At 44.6% G+C, this 20,333-nt stretch overlaps 1 protein-coding gene across 4 annotated transcripts in view; it reads right to left on the reverse strand.

Moving 5' to 3' along the window:
- RAD51B (RAD51 paralog B) overlaps window positions 1-20,333 on the reverse strand; it is a 576,378-nt gene that overhangs the window by 276,175 nt on the left and 279,870 nt on the right. The window lies entirely within an intron of this gene.

Here is a 20,333-nt window from a genome sequence, read left to right on the forward strand (position 1 = left end):
AAAACCACTACCACTGTGGGGTAGTTCATTTGGACTATGTGATTTGTTTTGGACATACAGATGCAAAGAATTCTGTGATGTTTGAAAAAAACATCTAATTGAAGGAACTGAGTGTTGGTTGTTTCCCTTACAAATAACCCAACGATACAGCTCTATACCTTGAGCATCCGAATGAGAAAATGAAGCTTCTTGACTTGGAAACAAACGTAGAAGCAAGGAGTGACTCATTCTTACCATTGTTCTAGTCCAGAAACTAAAAGCATGGCCTGGGTGGTGAAGAACCGCATAAAATGCACACAACATTGCTGAAATCCTGAGAGCAGAAGCTAGCAATTAATTGGAGGGTGCAAAAATAAATCGGGGATACATGTTGGGCGGGGGGGTGGTAGGGAGGCAGGAGAGAGGAATGACAAACAACAGTAAAAATATCATAAATCAGTAATTCAGAAGGGATGTTAAATACAAAAGTGGGAGCAAAGCCAGGCTGCAGTTCAGAGACTCAATCTAGGGTTATTTTGTGCCACACATTTATTCACTAAAGCACCAAAGCAGCTATTAGAGGAAACAATAAAAAGGTCCCCTCCCCCTGGAAATTTGAGCCCGGCTTTGGAATTTTTATGACATTTCATTCTCAACAAACAAGGTCTCACGACCTTCTTCTGGCTTCAAAGAGGCACTGTGGTGGCGGCCTGTGATTGATATAGTTGGTCTGATGTATATATGCTGTTTCGGGTATTCCCCAAAATGTGTTCCTTATGAAAAAAAAAATAGCAGCGCTGGCAGGCAAACAAATAAACAGATGACTTGCCTCTGGCCTCCAGGCTGATTCCTATGACTCTGGGTCACGTGAACAAGGCCCCTTCACAGCCTCAGTGCCTTCTCTGCAAAATTAGGATATTACCAGCACCCTACAAACTAAGGGGGGGGGGGGGGGGGATATTGAGGTTCCCAGGTGGAAAATAGTGGAGGGTGTGGTGTATGTGTGTCAAACTGCAGTCCAGTCTGTCTTTGCTTATGCAACAAGTGGGTTCCTGAAAAGTCAAGGTTTGAATACTTCTCCTTCTTCTCCTTTTATAGTTCACATCAGGAACTTGCTATTTAATGAAATCTGATTGTGGTTCCAGTTTGTAAAGAATGCTTTTGTAATTAAAATAAACTCTTCTTGTTTGATCAACTTTATTAATTCCGACTTGGTTTTACTGGAGTTCCTGAGCGAGACTACACTTGGAGTATTACCACTGTTCTTATGGGTGCATTGTTTTGATTTAATGCTATTCTTTTCTTTTTGAGCGAAAATTCAAAGCAGTATTTCCGGAGCCCGAGTTCACACTCTTCACAGCATGAAAGGACAACGCTGGTGCTGCGGCTTTATTTAGCGTCAGTGTGTCCGGCGGCACGCGAGGCATCCGGGGGAACAGACACATCGGGAGAGCTGAGACAACAGCAAGTCACGGGGGAGGAAAACCGGAGGCTGGGTCCCGCAGCCTATGCAGCAGGGTTTCCAAACCAGCCAGCACCGAACCATGAGCAGGCCGCTGTTTAAAAACAAAATCCTGTTATGTCTCTCTGAGCCAGGGAGGGCAGCACCTTCCAGCAGACCCAGCTCAGCCCCCATGGCCCTAGAGCACCTGGCACGGTTCAGGGCAACGGTTGAGGGGTTCACGCCTCTCCCCCAAACTCTCCACAAAGGGCAGCAGGGCCAGTGCCAGTGAGCGCATCCTCCCCAAAGTGCCATTTCAGAGCAGCTGCCTGCAGGCTCTGTCCGCCTGCTGCTGCTACATGAATGCAATGGCGCAGAAAAATTAAAAGGCTGCGGAGCTGTGGGGAGAGAGCAAAGGAAGAGGAAAATCTTAAAGACAGTATCTTGGAAGCATATGTTTTAGAATCACTGCAGCCAGTTCCCTGTCAAAAAAAATATATATATATATTGGCCAGGTTGGCTGGTGGGATCTCATGCAGCCACAGATGGTTTCTGCCTCACTCCACAGGTCCCTGCTCTGAGCAGCAAGAAACAAAAGGATATCAGTCTCTGTGGTGTAGTTATTCTGCCACCTAGTGTCATGCATGAAAATAAACCAGTAACATCTTCAAAAATACAGAGGGCTACAAAGGAAAAGCAGTCACCACAGTCTTTCTCATCTGCACGGAAAGCCAGATGGCATTAGGTCTGAAGTGTAGGATGTGAAGGAGAAATGAAAACTAAAACACGTTTTAACGACTTTTCAAAGGCCCGGTCCCTCCATGTGGGGTAAATACCACCAATTCAGGAATAGAATAAAACAGTCCAGGAATGCGAAACCATCGGAACTGGACAGAGAAAGAGTAGCCACTACAGTTTCCACCTGGAGGAGAGAGAAAAGTAGAGAGAGAGGGCAGGGGTTACTGTACCCGGCCTTGTCACTTCTATCGCCAATGCACCGGGAGGCGGTGACGAAATTGGTTAGGGGCTTAGAATGAATGCAGCTTCCTCGCCGCGCTGGGTGGGCTGCTCAGTATGTCTGAGCTTCACTTTTGTTTTCTGGAAAACAACTGTGCTTTCATCTATCCCTCCTATGTCCACAAAAGTGACCGATAGATAGTATGTATACGTGAAGGCATTCTGTCAACTATGAAGTGCTGCGAAGGCCACCTCCCACTCTGTTACCCCTTCTCCGGTTTGTGGCTGTCACTCAGATATACGTGGGCCTCTGTGTGAAGGGTCGTGTGATGACCTTGTCCTGGAGTGCCAGTGTTCATTCTCTAATAAGTGCTTTTATGGTTAAAGAAGTATTAAATGAGAAAAGTTCATCTATCTTGTGCGATATATGCAAAAATCTCCCCACTAAGCTAATAACGAATTAGCATTAGAGTTTAAAATCAGGTTATTCCAAATGTTTCTCCTAAAATTACATTCTGTTGAAAAATAATAATGCTATCTGTTTCTACTAAAATTGATATATTCGTCCAAGTTCTTAAGTTACGGAAGACCAAACTGAGCTGTCTTCTGTGGGCAGAGCCTACATGGTGATAATAACCCAGGCATCAGGCAGCGGGGAACTGTTCCCACACCCATGACGCTGTGTGACTTCAGGCAGCACCTAACTGCTCTTGATTTCAGTGTCTGAATGTCCTCCTTCAAGTTCTATGATGATGAAAAGTTGTCCTTCCGCTTCTGACAGCAACATTCAAAGAAGATTCAAAGATCATGGCAGGCCTAGCCGGTGTGGCTCAGTGGTTGAGCGTTGACCTATGAACAAGGTCACGTTCAATTCCTGGTCAGAGCACATACCTGGGTTGCAGGCTCAAGCCCCAGTGTAGGGCATGTAGGAGGTAGCCAATCAATGGTTCTCTCTCATCATTGATGTTTATCTCTCTCTCTCCCTCTCCCTTCCTCTCTGAAATCAGTAAAAATAAATTTGTGGGGAAAGGTAGGGGAGACAGTGGCAGAGTAGCTTTTGTGTAATTCTTCAGAAAAGTCCTAAAAGTCATACATTTTCAGTCACAAGTCCGAAGGGATAGTGCGGGAGAGAGTGGGTGTGACTGTGTTCTCCATCAGAATCTCCTAGAGCTGCTCAGAAACCACTGCGAGCTAAATAAAAACCGGGTAGCAAGAAAATGCTTACCTAGCCACCTACCTGAGCTTTCAAAAGTCCAAAGAAAGACTTGACATGAGCTCTGAAAACACCCTTTGCTCTTTTTAGTAATATTTTTAACAACGCCAAGAAAAGAATTCTATTTATCCAGATTTCCTCTCTCCCGACAAATGTCAATAGTACTTGGGAGTGCAGCAAACACAGCCTGGAGTTTTCATGACCCAAGCCACACTGCGGAGGAATCAGCCTTGGCACGTGATTGCCAGTCAAGGCTACCACTCATGCCTACAAAAACCCGGCCCAGATTTCTCTCTCGGAAATCACGACCACATTGGCTTTACAAGCTCTTCCCGTACAAAGCTCCTTATTTTCAATGCCCCAGACTCCCTCTCCTTAGGATGATGCCAGTCCCTGGTCTTGTAAAAATTCTCAACTTCGCTCCATCTCCCTGGCTGCTGTGTATATACATCCTGGCACATTTGGCCAGGAAATTTTAGTCCGTTCCCTTCCCCCATGTACTGAAACTTCCACCCTGGTATCAAAAGGATTTTGTCAGGCCTTTCCAATAATCTGCTGGAGGCCATGGAGACAGATCTAATCAGGGTTCTCATCAATCTTCTTCCACTGGCCAAACGGAGCCAGAAGGCTAAACGGAGAGGCACAGAATTCTTTTCTCTTCCTCAAGGCACACTTGTGTCCAGAGAGTTCGCTGCGAGTTTCTGGGAGCTAACATTTTCTTGGGGAAAGTTCAGGGATTGCCCCAAACCAAATACACATGAAACTTTCCGTCTGAATTCCAGAGAGCCTTTTAAAAGCCTTGCCTCTCTCCTTGGCTCACAGCAACCCTGAAGGCTGGTTGTATCTCATTCATTTTGGCAGTTTTCCAGAGCAGCTGACAAACTGAAAATAAGCACACTGCTGTCCCCCTCCCTCCTCCACATACCATCTTCCTCACCCCCACCCCCCACCCCCGTCTCCTGCCCTCCCAGCCCTCCCCTTCCGCCTCCCGACAACCACTGATGCTCACAGACCCAGGCAGACTCAAAGTGAGAAGTAGGTGACCCCACCTGTGCTTCACTGCAGAGTTTAATATCAATTCTTGAATGTTCCTGGTCTGAGATTTCAAACGTTAAGTCATCATTGGTCTAAATCAGACTGTGGAATTAGAGCCATGTTCAATATGTGAGTGCAGGAATTCACCCTTTGGGGATGTGTGTCTGAGGTCAAAAATCTCCTTGGAGACATGCCTACCTCCACCTCCAAGCTGCCTCAGTCTCTCTGTGCTTTTTGATGAACCACGGGAAGAGACATATGGGGTCACTTTCATTGCATCGTTTGCACCAAATATCTGAGGCAGTTGTCTCCTGCCGGAGGCTGATTTAGGAGGATGTAAGAAGCATCACACACTAAGCAGGACGTTGGGGCCCCGGGGAAGGCACCACCCCATATATTATTAACACGTCAAGAATGTGATCAACCACAGCTGGACGTCCACCTACTCAGGAATTGGCAGCAGCTCCAGCTCCCCAAATTGGTGAGGGGAGTCAGGCATCCGGTTTTAAAGCCTTCCAGTAAGAATCGTTCTCATAAAGTATTAAATGTACAACCACATCGGTTTGCTGGGCCCCACCCTGGCTGGGGATCCTCAAGATCACAACAGAAGTGGGATGAAGATCCCCTCGGGCAGACTGGCCCGGAGAGGAAGGAGGAGACAGTGAGGACACAGGTCACCGTTCCCCCTAGGTGTTTTCACATGGTGTCAATCAATACACCTCAGCCAGTTTGTGTCAGGGCATTCCCTAACCCCTTCAAAGGAAACAACCGGGAGCCTTTCAGACAGCCCTCATTCATCTACCCCAATGTTAGGAGATTATTTTCTTTATGAAGTATGCTGATTAATTGCCCAGGCAACACCTATGCATCCCTCTTCCCCCCCCCCCCTTTATTTTTTGCTCTGGGAAGTACTCTAGGAAATCCATGCACCAGGCTGCCCAGAGATCCCCACCCAGCGGCGTGGAACGCAGTGTGACCAAAGGCATTTCCAGGGAGCTCCAGGGCACAATGGCCACGCATGGGTGGATTTGCTGGATGGATTAGACAAACCAACCGCAACCTTTCCATCTTTTGTTTAGATTCCTTCCAGTAGATTGGCCTTGTTACCAATACTGATGCCAAGACTAGCAATTGCTCGCAACAAAGAATTGTTGTTAACCCCTACCCCCTGCTTCATTCACCCTAATTATTCTCTAACAATACAATGGCTTCAAAAAGCCTCCAACTGTCCAGCAGACACTGGGGCCAGAGGAATCGCTGCACACAGGCAGCCCATCCATAAAAGACAATCCTGAAGCGGCTTCTGTCTGGTGCTTTCCCTCCCATCTTCTCCGAGACAACGGGAGAAAGGAGTTGGGGAATCAAAGGAAGTCCTGCTCTGCAGAGCTCTGCCTGCCTACAAGCTGTACCTGTTCCCCGGACTCGCAGATCCTTTATCCTCCCACAGGTGGGAGAGCACTAACCTCCTGGGAAATGAAGCTTCTGGGTTGTTAAGGACTTCTTTTAAAGCAAGCAAACATGTTTTTATTGATTTCAGAGAGGAAGAGGGAGAGAGGGAGAGAGAGAGAGAAACAGAGGGGGGGGGGGAGAGAGAGAGAGAGAGAGGTGGGGGGAGAGAGAGAGAGAGAGAGAGAGAGAGAGAGAGAGAGAAACAGAGAGAGAGAAACAGAGAGAGAGGGGGGGAGATAGAGAGAGGAGAGAGAGAGAGAGAGAGAACACAGAGGGAAAGAGCTCTATAGAGTCAGATGCTAGATTATCATCTCTATCGAGCTATCTACTCTACTCGCTCGCTTCTCTCTCCCCCTCCATTCTATATGAAAATAATTGATGTGTTGCCTCTTGCACACCCCACACAGAGGATCGAACCACAACCCAGGCATGTGCCCTGACAGGGAATCCAATCATGGCCTCCTTGTTCATAGATCGATGCTCAACCACTGAGCCACGCCGGCCAGTCTGATGACTTCTTAGCCAAAGCAGATCTCAGTGAGGATTCTGGTGAAGATTTTTTTTCTTTTAAGGTCAAGTCCATCTTACATAGCAAAGAGATGTGGGCCACTGAACTAATTCATCGCAACAATAATAACATAAATGTTATTATTTATACATTTCGTAACACTTGAGGCGGCAGCATGGAGCCTAGCAACATATCAACATTTTTGTTTTGTTTGTTTTCAAACAGATACCATGGTGGACTAAGTAACTGAATAGAGAAGAAATAGGATGGAAGCAGGCCTTCATGAAAGGGAACCTGTTTGAAGAAACTGAAATTGGTATAATAATCCTAGAGGTTTCCAAAAAGGGAGAAAATAGTCAGAAGAAAGCTAAATGAGAGGAAGCCTCTGCTGATTTCAAATCATCATAGAATCGCCTTGGGATGCGCCCATGGCGATGAGATGCCAGCAGACATAAAAGGTCAGTTGTTTCCAATAGTCATACTGTCAGTCCATATTTAAGGAGAGCAGATCGACACAGCAAGCCAGAATCAATATCCCAGGACAAAAGGGATTCATTATAGTCTATCTGAGTCATCACGTGGTGTGCGTCCACATGTAAATGGAACATGGGACCGGGAATGTGTAGTGTGACAATCACTACAGAGCAATTGAAGCAATAAAAGCTGAGGTTCCAAACCATGCACACAGCAGGGCTATACGTGAACCATGGGAAACTGAATTCCCCAAAAAAGGAAAAGGCTGGAACAAGCTCAAGACCTCTGAAAGTAGACCACCAACCACGACGATTTCAAAGTGATGTTACTCAATAATTCTTACTGCCCAATGACCTAACCAGGTAAAGTACTAAAAATATGAAATAATAAAGAAGAAATGTTTCTTTTTGCTTAAAGGTTTGCAAAATATAAAGAAAAAGTCTGAACAATATTTGGGGGACAGGGGGATCTTCAGCTTACTGAAACTTGCAAAGGTTAAAATGTGATCATCCTAGCTTGGTGCACTTCCACAAATTATAATACCAAATACTGTGGCTACAAAAAGGGAAAAAGAAATGACATTGATCATTATATGTGAATCAAAGCCATGAGTGATTTGTAAGCAACAAGTACTGACTTGCTTTAAAATTTCTGGTATAAATAGTCCCAGCTTTTAAATGTAAATTAATTCTGAAAACCACATCCTAAACTAATAACAGCGACAATAATGCATAAGGCACACACTACTTATGGTATTACCATTAGTTAGTAGGCATGTTCTATCTAAAGGCTCCTTCAAGGAAGAGCTAACTATCTGGCTGTGGGGAGCATGGTCAGCAGAGAGCCTCCAGCACCAGCCCCGTCAGGGCCAGCCTCAGCTTTAGAGGGCCTCCTTGTCCAAGGTCATGCCCTTCCAGAACCTGGCTATGAACTGCAATGCTGGTTCTCTATTAGTCCAGTGGGTGGGTTTTTAATTTTTATTTATATTGGAACTAACTTGGCACCGGGCTGGCAGAAGCCCTATTGAGTCTGTATCACAATCTAATCCTCCCTCTGCTCCTACCCCTTTCCCTCTCCTTTCGCAGTGTTGATCCCTACATCTTGCACCCCTAAGTCCACCTCAGTATCTGCGTTTGCTAAAGCCAACCAGAAACAGTTAGCTGCTTAAAAATTCTTCCATTCCTTTAACAAGCAACACATATTTATTAAGCACCTATTATGTGCCAGAGACTGTTCCAGACACTGGAAATTCAGTGATGAGTAAATCTCTACTCTTGCCTGGCTTCAATCATGGCAGGGGAAAGGATAATAAATGTATAAACAAGTAAATGAGACCAATTCAGACAGTAATAAATGTCCAGAAGAAAATAAAAGAGGGTAATTGGGGTAGAGAGTATGTGAAGGGGTAACTGGAGAGCTACTTTATATATTTTTATTGATTTTAGAGAGGAAGGGAGAGGGAGAGAGAGAGAGAAAAACAGCAATGATGAGAGAGAATCATTGATTGGCTGCCTCCTTCATGCCCCCAACTGGGGCATTTGCCCTGACTGGGAATCGAACTATGACCTCCTGGTTTATAGGTTGACACTCAACCACTGAACCACACTGGCCAGTATTTAGTGCTACTTTGGCTGGAGAGTTCTGGGAAGTCTCTCTAGAACACATGTGTCAAACACAAGGCCCGCGGGCCAAATCCGTCCCGCCAGGCCTTGCAATGTGGCCCGCACCGCGCTGTCATCACTGCACTCCGCTGCGTTTCCATCACAATGACAGTTTATGACTGTTCAGTAAACCATTCGGCCAGCGATTTAGGCTGGATTTTAGATTTTGGCCCCTTCTCTGATTGAGTTCGACACCCCTACTCTAGAAGATGATTATTTAACTAAGTCTTGACAAATCAGACAGGCCAGATATGTGAAGTTCAGAGGTAACAGCGTTCCAGACAGGTGTTTGGACTGTTATAGATGCAAGGGTCCAGAGGCAGGAACGAGCTGACGTGCTGCAGAGACACAGGAAGATCAATGTGGTTGAAGTGCCGTGTTATGAGATAAGTCAGAGAAGGTATAGACCTGCTCACATATGTTCACTACTGGACACTTACTAGTAGTTTCAGATATAGAACTATACCTATGTATTCTGGTTAAGAGCACAGGTTTGGGGGCTGGCAACCTGGGTTCAAGTCTTGGCTCTGCAACTGATTAGCTGGGAAACCCTGAGCAAGTTACTGACTTCTCTAATCCAGGGCTTACATGACAATATCTTACATGAAGTTGTCATGAGTATTTAGTGAGGTCATAGTGAAAAGTATTTACTTAGCATGATATCTAGCACGTAAGAAGAGCTCGGTAAATTGTAGCTATAATTATTACTTTATCCCCAGCAATTAGCAGTTCCCAACATTTAGCAGTTACTCAGAAAGTATATGTTGATGAAGTAAGGCAAACTCCTGATTGCATAAATACTCTACTTTTCTGTTTGTACATTAGAGGAAACTATCAAATGCAAAATGAGGAGACAAGGAGGTGACAACAGAGTCTTTATTATTTATTTGTTCAATAAATATTTATTCAGCGGTGGCAGGTAAGAAAGAGAGAACTTCCTCCCTCCATGGGGTTATAACCTAGACGAGGAAACAGATGTGCTAAACAAGCCATCCAAGTCCAGGCTACCAGGAGTTCAGAGATGGAGGTCACCTCCAACTGCTCTCTGGTTAGGATGGCTATGGAGGGTCCCCTGAGGAGGATAGGATTCCTGATGAGTAAAGATGAGAAAAAAGAATTCATCCTGGGCAAACAGGATGGGCTAAGCCAAGTGTAAGAAGAAGAAGGCCAATGGCCCTAACCAGTTTGGCTCGGTGAATAGAGTGTTGGCCTGTGGGCTGAAGGGCCCCAGGTTTGATTCCCAGTCAAGGGCACATGCCTGGGGTGTGGGCTCAATCCCCAGTAGGGGGTGTGCAGAAGACAGCCAATCAATGATTCCCTGTCATCAATTATGCTTCTCTCTCTCTTCTCTCCCTCTCTCTTCCTCTCTGATCTCAATATATATATATATATATATATATATATATATATATATATACACACACACACACATATACACACACACACACACACACACACACACACACACATATATATATATATATATATATATATATATATATATATATATATATATTTAAAAATAAATAAAATAAAGCCAATGCATCTTTAGGGAATGCTGAGTCCAGCTGGAGGACGGGAGTTCATGCAGAAGTGTAGTGGAGATGGGTCTGGAAAGGGCCATGTGGACTAGCCTGGCAGGACCTCTGATGCCACAGCGAGGCATGGCCAGGCTGAGAAAGACTGATCCAGACAGACTGAAGCTCCTCTCGGGCCCAAGTAAGGGAGCCTGGAGACAGGGCGGATACCACCAGCCATTTAGTCCTCATGATAACCCCGAGAGTAGTCAGACAGGCAGCCTGAGGCAGTGTGTGCTCAAGGTAACAGGCTCGGAGGTGAGGCAGGTGGGTACAGACTCAGTCAGTCTGTGCAGAACCCATGAAGAGACACACTTGGGCAGGGGACATGTGATACCTTTGGAAGGCCGGGGCGACACTGGCGCTGACTGCCTGGGGTGAGGCTGGGGGCAGGCAGGCAGAAATTACAAGTTTAAAATAGTAAAGTCTGAGAACCAAAAGAATTTCAATTTAAACAGAACCTATATTTATTAGACTTGGCAAAAATAATGACCCGAATATTTTAATCATGACATTGTGATCGGCAATTTAAAAAGAGCATAAATATATTTTTCTCACAACAAAGGAAGAAGGAAAAGAGAAAAAGATGGAGAGAAAGGGAAGGTTGTTTGATGCTAACCTTGTGTGACCCTGAATAGCAGCTTACAAGAGGGAAGGACATACAATCTGGGTTTGTCATTGTCCCAGACCCACATGTTAGAAAGAGAGGAAGGTGTCACAGAACAGGCCCTGGTGGGCTAAAGCCCTGATAACATATCAACAGCTACTGGCTAACAGAACACATGGTGACCATGCCAAGATGGCCTGCTCACTGGAACTGCTTTTCTCAGCAGACCTTAGGTGCACTGGGTTTTGTTTTTGTTTAACGAGATAACAGACATGAAGGGACCAGTACAGCGCCTGGGGCAAAGCAAACTAGTTCTTTTCCTTTTCCTTCTCATCTTCTCCCCATCCCATCCCACAGAAAGATGAGAAAACCTCTCTTCCTCTGCTAGCTTGAGTTGGGTAAATAGAAAACAGTTCCACAATCTTCAGAAAGAAAAGACGAGGCCAGCCTCCATGGGTGGAAGTCCCTGTGTCACCTGTGAGTGAGCTGGGATGAGTGTGGGAATGGGACCTGTTTCCTGAGAGGTGGCGAAGGCAGGGCTGTGAGCAAACATCAGGCTGCAGGAAAACAAGTGGCCTTTTGTGCTCCGGACACGTTATCTCATCCTACCAGCGACTCACCGCAGAGAGCAGGTCCCCATGCCAGCCGAAACCTCCGACTGACTTCGTTCGTTAGAGAAACAGTCAGCCTTCATCACCATTTGCCTCCTGGCAGCTGCAGAGAACAGCACTTGTAACGAAAAATTAGGCAGGTAGAAAGCATCGATTCTATGTATGCTGGAGAAAAAGAACCACCACAGGAGCTCCAAGGCATAATGGCCGGAGGGAAAAGGACCTCCCTGGCTCGGCACAGCATCTTCTCTCTCCATTCTGACCACACGGTCCCCAGGAGGTCCTGTGTACTGTCTGCCCTTCCCTCGGTGCTGGGTATGGAGTATGGAGTGGAGGCCGTTAAAGACTTCCAGATCCTGGGGGGAAGGTGCTGTCGTAAGTCATCCCCTCATTACAGGGTAACAGGCACGGGCTATGGCTCTAATCTACACCACAACGTCTGTTCTGAGATGGAGGAAACGGAGGATGGGAGGCCGTCTTTATTATTGCAGACATGACACCAGGGGTAATAAGGTGCCCTGTAAAACTGCTGCTGCTGCTGATAGAGAGGGGCTGGGGGTCCCTGGATAGTGTCCGAGTCATACCCAGTGAAAGGTCTCTTGCTCCAGATGCCTGGGTGGATGCCCTCGAGGTCAGACAGTGGCCGTCTGGATAGACCACGCAAAAATAAGGAGGAATTGTGGGCCAGAACCATGTTGCTAACGCAGCTTTTTCACAGCCCATGAAGAGCTTCCATTTTTTAGATTGAGATGAATTACACTTAGGGTAGTCAAATTCTCCCAACTAAAACCCTTGTCAGTAAAGTATATTTGGGGGACAATGGAAGACACTATTGGAAATGATTGGTGGAACCTCTGATAATTATATCCGACTCCACTGAACAAAGAGGCCTCGTGAGGTTCTTGTGGCTGGTGGTGACACTAAAGAAGGCTCCAGAATCTCAGAACTGTAAGGCTCCCAGTCTCCACTGGCCAGGGATGATGGGTGCAGGTGAGAAAGAGGGAAAGAAGAGGGGCAGTGAACAAAAGGAGAAAATAAAACAGAGTTCTAAGTTGAAGAAAACACGTCAAAGGCAGGCACTAGAGTGGAGTCCCTGGAGGCAAATGAGTATGGAGACGTACAGCTTCTTAAGGAGATGCAGAACGTGAGTCTGGAGCAGGACAACTGCTCTGTCCCCGGAAGGTCAGTCTTGGTCTGTGCCAGCTGCTATAACCGAGGACCATAGCCTGGGGGGCTTGTCAGCAACAGAAATTTCTCCCAGTTCTGGAGGCAAGAAGTCCAAGGTCAGGGTGCTAGTGTGGAGAGGTTCTGGTGAGAACCCTTGTCTGGGCTGAGGACTAAGTGCCTCCATTTTAAAGCACTAACCCCACCCCGGAGGGCCCCACCACCCAGGAACATGTTGTGTGGCATTACACGGCCTGGCTGTAAGAGCTGAGACCAAGCTGAGAGGTCCAGGGATGAGTACGGGGTTAGCATAATCTGTCAGGTACATTTCCTTGTAAAAACTCATGAATTCTATTTTGTAAAAAATGATTTGTTTTCTTTTTATCAAAATCATAATGAAATAACCACTTTCCAACAACTAGGATGGCTGCATGACTGACAGTAAAAAAGTGCTGGTGAGGATGTGGAGAAACTCATTCCTTGACGGTGGAAGAGTTCAATGGTGCGCTCATTTTAGAAAACATTTTGGCAGTTCTTCCAAATATTAAAACACAGAATTAACACAAGACCCAACATTTCCCCCCCTAGGGGCATTCCCAAGAGCAGTGAAAACATGTCCTTGCACAAACTTGTGCACAAATGTCCACAGCAGCATGGTTTAATTAGATATCTAAAAAGGAGAAACAACCCAAATCCACAGAGACAGGAAGTAGATGAGTGGTCGCCCAGGGGTGGGGGTCAGTATGAGGAGAGGGAGAATAAGTGACTGCTAATGAGCACAGGATTTCTTTTTGGGGTGAAAATGTTTTAAAATTTAATAATGGCAATAGTTGCACAACACTGAATGTACCAAAAAGACTTAATTTTATGGTATGTGAATTATATTTCAATAAAACTGCTAAAAGTGCTCCTGAAACACCGTGCTAATTTGTAAGTGTTCTAAATAATTCTGCTAGTACAGCCTATAAAGAAAGACCTACAAAAGCAAGGAGGAAACATAGATGAGTGAGATGGGTCAAGTGGAACAAAAACAGGGAGCCATAGGGAGCAGTGGGGACTTGGGCAGTGGGAGAAAGGAGCATGCCTACTCCAAAGGAGGCAGCAGCTATGCAGGTGCAATCAGTCCATCAACCTGCAAAAACACAGCCCAGTGTTGCCAGATCTTCCACTTTTTGAGAATTCAGAAACCTGGATTTTTATGTTTCTCAGTTTTTGTTGTTGTTGTGCTTTTTTAAAATATATTTTTATTCATTTCAGAGAGGAAGAGAGAGGGAGAGAGAGAGAAACATCAATGATGAGAGAGCATCACTGACTGGCTGCCTTCTGCACATGCTTCCACTGGGGATCGAGTCCACAATCCAGGCATGTGCCCTGACCAGGAATTGAACTGTGACCTCCAGGTTCATTGATCAATGCTCAACATTGAGCCACACTAGCCAGGCTGTCTCTCAGTTTTTTAATATGGACACAGAATTCAAATTTTCTTAAAGACATGATTGAGGATACCATGATTGCCAACTTGTGACCTTGGACCACCTTTTCTTGGCCATTAGTAAAGTTGATTGCATTCAAGGACCTCAGAGGCCTTAATATATTAGGTAACCCTCACAACTTGGAAAATCCAATCAAGTGACAAACTTATCAGAGGCCGTGTGAAACAAGAGTGTAGGTTGCAGATGGAAAGTGTGGCATTTGTGAGGGAGGGGGCTCCAGCAGCCTATACAAGGCTGCTAAGTGATTGGCACTGAAGCCAGGCTCCTGAGCTCTAGGACACTGCTGGCCCATCTTGTGATACGAAAGCTGGCTCTGGACTATCTGGTTCATTTTTCATTGCTCCATCGAACAGCAGGAGGGAACAGACTCACAGTCTTGTGAACACCAATTCAAGATGCAGCTCATTCTTCCAGAGTCAGGAGGGGACAGACACTAATCCAGGTGCTCCGTAGGCCGGAAGAGATTTAAATCCCTGAGCTGGCTCAGAAGCAAGCAATATTTTTTCCAATAATTCTCTTCTCAAGAAATTTCCCAGGACAGGGAGTTTGGAGGCAAATATATCACTGCTCACATAATTGAAATAGCAGGTGAATAAAGGGGGAGGGGTCAGCTGACTTGATGAAGGGTCATACAGGTGTCCTTGGGAATCAGCAAGAGCTGGAGAATCGATTTGTGTGCTTTCTTAGAGACATAAGGAACAGATTGTTACAGTTAGCTAAGGACTGCATACACATGACACTCCTTCTGAGTGGACATCTGCAAATCTCTACAGAGCCAGCCGTCATTAGAATCCAGGTCAACCAGGGAAAGCAGAGAGGGAACATGTACTTCTGTGTCTCCAAGAACGACTCCCTGGAGCAGCACACACAGATAATGGCCTGGAAAGGGTCAGTGTGCTGCTAGCCTTTGACTGAAGCTCCCAACCTCATTTTAAAAATGTATTAGTCATGTGTAGGAACATAACAGAATCTAAAATATGTTCTGCCATAGAAACAACAAACATGGTTGTGAAATGCCCAGTTAGTGATTCCTAAAAATCTCTCTCCATAGATTCCTGATGCACAGTCTAAATAAAATAGACTCTCTACTATATTAGGCTCCCTTTCTCTCCTGCTGAATTGATCTAATCCGCTTCAAATACTTCAAGTACTTCTCAACTGACCTCTTTCTTGGCCCATACTATGATCGCCTACTGGACTTCTCCACCTGAATATCTTGTCTCATTAGCACTTAATTTCAACTCAGCATGTCACAAAGTGCCCTCACCATTCCCCAAGGCTGACCTGAGTCCCTAACCTGGGCATCATTCAAAACATCAATTCCTGTATCCAACCGGTCACTGTAGTTTGCCCATGTGACTTTTCAGATGCACATCTAATCTATCCCCACACCTTTGCCCCTGCAACTACCACTCAGGCCTATGCAACAGCTTTCTGACCGGTCTCTTGTCACCACACCACACTATCATCAGAAGTCTCTTCTGAAAACATAATCAAATCAAGTTACTCTTTCTTAAAAATGTCAGTGCTTACAGGATAGTGCCTTAATATGCTGTACAAGGCTCATCACAATCTTATCCCAACTCTCTATTATAACTTAAAATGATACTCATGAATCTAACAATGAACATTTCTTCTAAAATAAACTTCTTGATGAAGAATATTAGCCAGACAAAATCATGTAATCACAATATATATGTCCTTGGCTTAGCCAGCCAGAATGGACTTTTCAATCCTATGAATATGGTCTCTTAGGGAAAACAATTAGTATAGTACCTGACAAATAAGCTCTGTATGTATGTTTGTTGTTGTCATTATATTAAAGGGTTATAATCTGACTCCTAGCCCATTTAAATAAACATAAAAAATAAGTTGTTACAATGGAATTCTACTGTTGAAGTAAGCAGCCTATAATGCCTGATGCTATACTAAAAATGAAAATACCTACACATGCCCAAGTTTCCTAATGCACCTGAAAATACCCGCTTCCAACACATGAGTAAGCCAGTGGCCTTTGGCCATGGGCCCTCCTTCCCCCCTCAATCTGAGGACAGTGGGCAGTAGCTTCTAGGATTTTCTATAAACCAATCTCAAGTCACTTAGCTGACCTCCTTGATCTGCACAGCCAACCAGCACCTACCGTTATTTTCTAGAGGCCTGAATGAGTCAAAAGAAGAAAATGATTAATCAACTTGGAGAGATTTGAAAGCTGGCAGAGGGCCACTGTGTGAGTAAAAGCTTTCAGCCCTGCGGGACCACAGCCATTGGAAAGTTTGGGGATTTCCATAGCTGAGCACTTTTGGCCGGTGTGCTATGGTCCTCTGACCTCGCAATAAAGACAGAACAGACCAAACCGGGTGATTTACTTCTGACAATATCCTATGTCTGCTGCCTCTGGCTGTTCACTCTGACTTGACAAAACCAAAGTTATTCCCCCTGAGGCTTATGACTTTGGAACTGGCTCAGAAAATTCCCTCTGCTTTTTCCTCCCGATGGATGTCATTCTCAGTCCTTGGCTTCACTTTTATTGTAGCATGAGGCTTACATTATGAGTGTATGTACAGTACAACTAGCACAGTGCTTGGCAAACAGTAGGGGGTCTGCTCTTTTTTGGTCCAGGTTGGTCTCCCAACTATATAGCGACACCTTACTTGACTTTTTTTTTTTTTACAATTGTTAACCTAACAGTGCCATTTAAGGTCGATTTTCCTCCTTAAGATTGGTGCCACTTGCCACTGTTCCTCATTTCATCTATCAGAATTTTTCCATTCCTTTAATCAGGGATTTGATTTCTGAAGTTTTTTTTTGTTTTTTTTTTTTTAAGTCCTCATCTGAGGACATTTTTTCCCCATTGATGTTTAGAGAGAGAGGGGCAGGGAGAGGGAGAGAGACAAACATCATCGACATGAGAGAGACACCTTGATAGTCTGCCTCCCACACAAGCCACGATCAGGGCCAGGGACGAAGCCTGCATCCCAGATACATGCCCTCGACTGGGGATCAAACCCTCAACCCTTAGGTCCAAGGACCAATGTTTCTAACCACTAAGAAAAAACAGCCAGGGTTGCATTTTAAAAATATGTTTTCATTGCCTTTTAGAAAAAGGGAGAAGTGAGAGAGAAACATCAGTGATGAGAGAGAAACATTGATATGCTGCCTCCTACAACCCCTCCCTCCCAACCAGGGATTGAGTCCATAACCTGGGCATGTGCCCTGACTGGAACTTGAACCCATGACCTCTTGGTGTATGTATAGGTCAACACTCAACCACTGAGCCACAATAGCTGGGCTGCATTTTTTTAAAAGACATTACTCCAATAATACCTAGCCTTTATCCCCATAGAGTGCCTCCAACAACTGCCTCTGAGCAGTATAACTGCATGTCCCCTGTTTGTTATTTAACATGCAGTGTATTATGATGTGAGAAGAGCTGCTCACATTTCTGATCTGTCTCCTCCGGTATGTCTCTACTTCCATTTCCTTGTCCTTTCATGAGAGGCACACTGCCCTCTGCTTCTCTTTTACTTAAACATATCAATCACTTGTATTTTACTGCCATTTACTGCCCTCCCTTTCCTGGTTCTGTTTTCTGTTCTGTCACTGCATCACGATGCATTCTTCATGTCCACTATCACTAACCTGTCAGAGGATATCCTAATGCCCAATTGTTTATTGGGCTCTTGTCCCTGTTTTTCTCTTTTCTATCATCTATTTTCCTTACATAGTTTCTTAGGATCTCATCCATTAACTTAATAAATAAATAAATTTAGGTAAAGCTTTCTGCTGAGCTCTCTTCCCTGCCAAGAAGGAAAAAAAAAATCCAAGAATCTCTCTATTTAGCAAACTAGTTGCTTGAACATTGTCATATGTCTCAAAGATGCCTAGAAACATATATATGTAAACTTTCACTGACAGGGTTCCTATCCATTGATTCATGCCTCCTGGGGCACTTGCAGAGCAAGGATAGCTGCTGCTTTCACTGCACTGGCATGAAGAGAGGGCCTGGGGATTTTGCCTTTCGGCCCACAGGTCAGTAAATACATTGGGAATTAACAGTGAAGAGATAAGAAGCTCGGGAGGAGACTAAAATGCTGACTTGGAGGAGAAAAAAATGGAGGGAATTTTAAGAAAAGGAACAGAAGTTATGGACTGTCAGACCAAATAAGGAAAAGAAAGGGAGAGATGAAATATGGTTGGAGAAAAGAAGATTTAGGATTAGAGAGAGGAAAGAGGAGAGGTTAAGGAAAAGAAAGAAATAAGGAACAGAGGCAAAGAGGAAAGGAAAAGGTGGCACACAGCTGGCTATGCATCCACTTGAAAAAGAAGCATGAAGGAAAATATTTAGGAATAAGTAAATACAGATGAGAAAACATTCCAAATCAATGTGTCATCCTCGTTTTAAAATCCCCTTTGTTATTGTAATCTACTCTCCACAATATGGCTTCTTGTTATAAATCCCTCTGCCTACAGAACCAGAAATAGCTGCCTTGCTGATTCATTTGAAGTCAGTCACTCTCATCAAAGCCCTCAAAGACTCAAATCCTGTGGATCTACACAACTCACAAGTGAGAAAGCAACTCACTGGGATGTTCTATTGCTGGCCCTTATTTTGGCCTTCCATGTGTGATGATGATGATGATGGTGGTGATTTTTATCACATTCAAAGAATTCTTAAAATTCATTTTGCTACAGACAACTTCAGTAACCAATGATTCCTCCTGCTAATTACTGATGTACATTCTAAAAGGACATGAAAAGTATAGCCATGCATTCCTAAACTAAATAAGTATGTATATTCATGGCAACTCCTAAGAAAAAGAAATCCCTGAATAGCTGCCCATTTCTTTGGCTTTAAGGATTAATGAATTCTTACCCTGTAAAATCCTGTGAAACAGATTTGTAGTGAACATTGGTTATCTTTGAACCTCCCCTGATTTGGCTTGAGGAACTAGCCTGACCTTCATTATAGCTGGTGCTAGTAGGACTGTCAATTAAGGTCAGGGACTTCCCCAGCCAAGGAGCAGGCTTATATCTCAAGCTAATCAGCCAATCAGAACCTCTCCTGGAAATCTGAATAATCAACTAAACAATAAAGATCAGGAAATGTCTGGAGAGGGTTCATCCCAGAAATGGAACCATGATATAACTACTAGTTTCTGTTTCCTTTTCCTAGAGTTACTACTTTTCCTTCAATTATATAACCTATTTCCATAGCCATTCAAACTTCCTGTTTTCTTTTAAGTTAGGCAGAGTTAGTTTCTTTTGCTTGTAACCAAAAAGTGTCAACCAATGCAATCCACATTATGTTGAATCAAAAATTCATCTGTGTAAGACTGTCCTGCAGTTTGACACCTTTATAACCTCTCAACTAGCTACCAGCCTGTTCTCTGTACCTTCTCAGCTCTGGAAACAGTTGAACGTTTTTAACAGATTCTGAAGAACAGGGAGAGAATGCAGTGACATGCTAAAAATAATATGAGGTATTTCAAGTCCAAGTTGAAATTTTATTATGAGATGAGGATGTCGTAGCCTGACCTGTATTGGTACCAGACACTGGTCCAAACCATTCTGTCAGATCCTACGCCACTAATTTTGAAAAGTGGCAATCTAGAGAGCAAGGTGGGATACAAAGATGCAACTAATTCACAACACGGCTCTCATCCTGGCCCCAGATGGGAGGCTTGTGGAACCAAAAAGATACATCATGCCCCCCACTAGAGCTGGGATATTCCCCTGCTGGTTACAGTTTTCAGGGCCAGCCTCTGTCTGGACCCAGGATGACTGACCAACTGAAGAAGGAGCATTGTCCAGCGTATGCCAAGGGCTTTGTTGGAAGGTAGTTGAGCCAAGGCGTGCAGACTGGTGCTGTTGCTACCAACATCCTGGAGATTGTTCTACTCTGAAACTGGCTGTGTGCAGATTTCATTGAAGATGTCTACTCCATGAGGTTCTTTCTTTCTCACCTTGCAACAAATAAAACAGTGAAAGTGGTAATCCCTGTCACAGTGAAGAGTAAGCAAGAGGCATCTTATATAATGTCACACTTTTTCCTACACTGAAAGTTGTCCAGAAGTTTCATCATCTTGATTCTGATCACATACTAATCTAAAATGCAATGTGTTGCTCATCTTATCCACAAAGGCCCCTCCAGAACAGGTGGTATT

This window comes from Pipistrellus kuhlii, unplaced genomic scaffold (assembly GCF_014108245.1).
Source record: "Pipistrellus kuhlii isolate mPipKuh1 unplaced genomic scaffold, mPipKuh1.p scaffold_m20_p_1, whole genome shotgun sequence".
NCBI classification, from domain to species: Eukaryota; Metazoa; Chordata; class Mammalia; order Chiroptera; family Vespertilionidae; genus Pipistrellus; species Pipistrellus kuhlii.